Source organism: Leptonychotes weddellii, chromosome 1 (genome assembly GCF_054177405.1).
Source record: "Leptonychotes weddellii isolate Sample4059 chromosome 1, ASM5417740v2, whole genome shotgun sequence".
NCBI lineage: Eukaryota > Metazoa > Chordata > Mammalia > Carnivora > Phocidae > Leptonychotes > Leptonychotes weddellii.
This window is the reverse complement of record NC_138369.1, coordinates 75,025,818-75,029,893: the sequence shown is the minus strand read 5'-3', so window position 1 is coordinate 75,029,893 and position 4,076 is coordinate 75,025,818.

The window sequence follows — 4,076 nt, the reverse complement described above, 5'->3', positions numbered from 1 at the left end:
TTTGTAAAATGAAGCAATAATTTTTTTCTTTCTCAACTCTATACCAGAGACTTTTTTTTTCTTTTTTTGGTTGTGGAACCCCAAACTCCGATAATATACTAAAGAATAAACAAGAAAGCCCCCCAAGTGGTCTGTGGATTAAGAGTAACTTTTAGAAAAAAAAAAAAAAGAGAGTAACTTAGAAACCATATCAGGTAAGCAGGTGTCGGGTTGGAGAGTTTAGAAGCAGATCTAAGACAGGGACTAGGGGGGCAGGGGCTTCACTGAGGGGAAGCAGGATAAGGGAAGTAGGAGAGGAGCAAAGCACCATATTTGCCTGATCTGAGAGGACTCTGGAGCATGTCACTCTCTGAGGCAAGAGGGCCAGTTTGTTATACTCTTCTCTCAGTCAGTCACTGGCTGCAGACCATCCCTAGGAATTGCAGGAAGGAGCGGAGGGCTATGGGCACAATCTCCTGCATTAGCTGACTCTAGAAGAGCCAAGAGCAAGTCTCCTGAGAAAGTGGGCCATGTCTGTTAGCTGTTACAGGCAATATTCACAGCAGCTGGGTCCGGAGGTAGGGTGGGGGGCGAGCAGTGTACCAGCCTGATGAAGAGAGTCTGGGCCCAAGGGAGGCACCACCAGCATCCACTTTAGCAGCTGGCCACCTCCATGCTGAAAATTAGTGATGTGCTAGTAAATGCCTAACAATTGCTCTCTCTCTCTCCAAGTAACTCAGAAGTTTATCAGGAAATCCTAGGATGCAGACTGACCTACAAAACAAATGAGTCGACTCTATTCACAGAGACATGGAACATTGGGACCTAAGCAAATCAATGAATAATTAAAGTTCTTCTAGCCAGGTGTAGCATAATTCATGCTTTTGCCCCTGGCTTTCTATCACCTTTGAGAGATTAAGTTTACTTGACATAGCATGCCTCCAACTACAATTCAATCAATGCTGTCTGCTTTGATTTTTTAAGTAAACAAATAAATCCTTTGTTTCTATGTATTAAAATGAATGTTAGTTAAGGCATAAAAATGTCTTTTCCTAAATGATAATAAACATAAAGTATACCGGTACCTGGACTCTGATCTGCCAATGTTTCAGTCCAAAGGATTAAGACGAATATAATTAGCAGGATCTTCATTTTGTTAATGACGGTTTCTTGCTTTTATTCTGTAAAAAATGTTATGTACAATATGAAAAATCTCATTGTATAACAAGAAATAACTACTGGAGAATCGGGGTTAGAATGCAATTCACTGAACAAGTACCTGTCAAGTAATGCCAGGTGTGTTTAAAATGCTCATGAAGCATTTGGAGTATATACTGTAAACAGAGAATGCTGTTTGCTGAGTCCTCGCCATGGCTTAGATACTTTTCTCAGTGCTTTATGAGTATCATCTTATTTAATCTTCACAACTGTCTTACGGGGAGGGACAAATACACTGGCCATTTGACATATGAGGAACCAGCACAGAGTGGCTTGGTAAGTGGTAGATCCAGGAAGCCAACCCAGACAAGGTGACTGCAGAGTCCAAGCTCTTAACCACCATACATATGTGTCATATGAAATCTGTGTCCTCACAAATCACATATTCTTTACTCTTTTTTTTTTAGATTTATCTATTTATTTTAGGGGCGATGGGGAGAGAGGCAGGGGGAAAGAATCTTCAAGCAGACTCCCCGCTGAGCATGGAGCCCAACACGGGGCTCGATCCCATGACCCATGAGATCATGCCCTGAGCTGAAACCAAGAGTCAGGCTTCACTGACTGAGACACCTAGGTGCCCCCTTAACCTTCTATTTTCATGTCGACAATGACTATTGTGTGTGTTCACACCTTGGCTCAAAAAAGCCAACGACTATCCATGTCTCTCTCTCTTTTTTTTTAAGATTTAATTTATTTATTTGAGAGAGAGAGAGAGATAGAGCACAAACAGGGGGAGAGGCAGAGGGAGAAGCAGACTCCCTGCTGAGCTGGGAACCCAACATGGGGCTTGATCCCAGGACCCTGGGATCATGACCTGAGCTGAAGGCAAACACTTAACCATCTGAGCCACCCAGGCAGCCCCTCATGTCTCTTCCCTCATGAAACCCTTGTGAAAACTGTTCTTGCATTTACAGAGATACTCAGTTTTACAAATTACTTAAGCTCTGCGTTTCTCTCCATGCAGCTCACAATCAATCAGAAATCTTCAGGGGACATTACAATCTTTTAGAAATTCCATCAATTCAGAGTTGTTCTTTATAAAGAGTAAAAGAGATCAAATGACCAATATGCAAAAATAGAGCTGCCTTAAGTGAGATACCAAAGGTATAAGGGCTGGGTTTTCTTCTAGAGTTTACTTTTCCAGCATTTCTTTTGAAATTGATGATTATTAAGGAACATTGAAAGAATCATTGGAATCTAGATTTAGAAGAGACCCAACAGATCATTTAGACTAAACCCTTATTTTGCTAAGGATGGCTACTAACAAGGTTCCCCAGTAGTTAGTGGCTGAATCATGTCAACAATGACTTTTAAATCTATATTCATCATATTCTAAAGTACCATATATTTTACTTATTCATTAATTTTAGTATTGAGATATAATTTGCATACTGTAAGATTTACCCCTTTTAAAGTGTTCAATATGTTTTAGTATATCACAGAATTTGTATCCATTATCACTAATTCCAGAACATTTTCATGACCCCTTCCCACAAGAAACCCCATACCACTTAGTGGTTAATCCCCATCCTCCCCTTCCAACTGACCCTGGCGAACACTGATCTACTTTCTTCTCTATAGATTTGCCTGTTCTGAACATTACTATAAATGGAATCATATAACATATGGCCTTTTGTGTTTGGAATTATTCATTAACATATGTTTTCAAGATTTATCTATGTTGTGACATGTACTAGTGCTTCATTCTTTTTTATGGCTAATATTCTATTGTATGGATATACAACATTTTAAAAAATCTATTCTTCTGTTGATGGACACTTGAGTTGTTTCTACTATTGTGAATATTGCTGCTATGAATATTTGTGTACAAATTTTTGTGTAGATACATGTTTTCATTTCTTGAGGAAATACTTCGAGTAGATTCCCAGGAGTGGAATTTTTGGTCTTATGGTAACTTTATGTTTAACATTTTGAGAAACTGCCAAATTGTTTTCCTTAGTGGTTGCACCATTTTGCATTCCCACCAGCAATGAATTAAAGTTCCAACTTCTCTACATTGTCACCAACACTTGTTATTTTCTGTCTTTTTTTATTCTAGTGGGTGTAAAAGGGTATCTTACCGTGGTTTTGATTTGCATTTCCTTAATGATGAATGACATTGAGCATTTTTTCAATCACTTATTGGTCATTTGTATACCTCTTTAGAGAAACACCTATTCAAACACTTGGCCCATTTTTAACTGGGTTATTTCTCTTTTTTTAGTGTGTAATAAGAGCTCATTATATATACAAATTTTTTTTTAAGATTATTTATTTATTTATTTTGAGAGAGAGAGAATGAGAGACAGAGAGCAGGAGAGGGAGGAGGGTCAGAGGGAGAAGCAGACTCCCTGCCAAGCAGGGAGCCCGATGCGGGGCTCGATCCCAGGACCCTGAGATCATGACCTGAGCCGAAGGCAGTCGCTTAACCGACTGAGCCACCCAGGCGCCCCTTATTATTCATTTTTTAAAGACTTATTTATTCATTTTAGAGAGAGAGAAAGAGCATGAGAGAGCATGAGCAGGGGGTTGCAAGGCAGAGGGAGAGGGAGAGAGAGAATCTCCAGCAGATGCCCTGCTGAGTGCAGAGCCCGACAAGGGGCTCGATCTCACAACCCTGAGATCATAACCTGAGCCAAAATCAAGTCAGATGCTTAACTGAGCCACCCAGGTGCCCCCAATATTGCCATTTTAATGATGTTAAATATTCCAATCAATTAATATAGATTGTCTATGGAGGAGAGAATTTGTTTTAACTCCTTGCTCCATATTTCAGTAATGTTTTTCAAGAAGAGGAAATTATTAGAAGTCAGGGATAAAAGGAAGGCCTCTCTAAAAAGCCATGCTGATTTAGGAATCAATAAACATTCAGAGTTGTA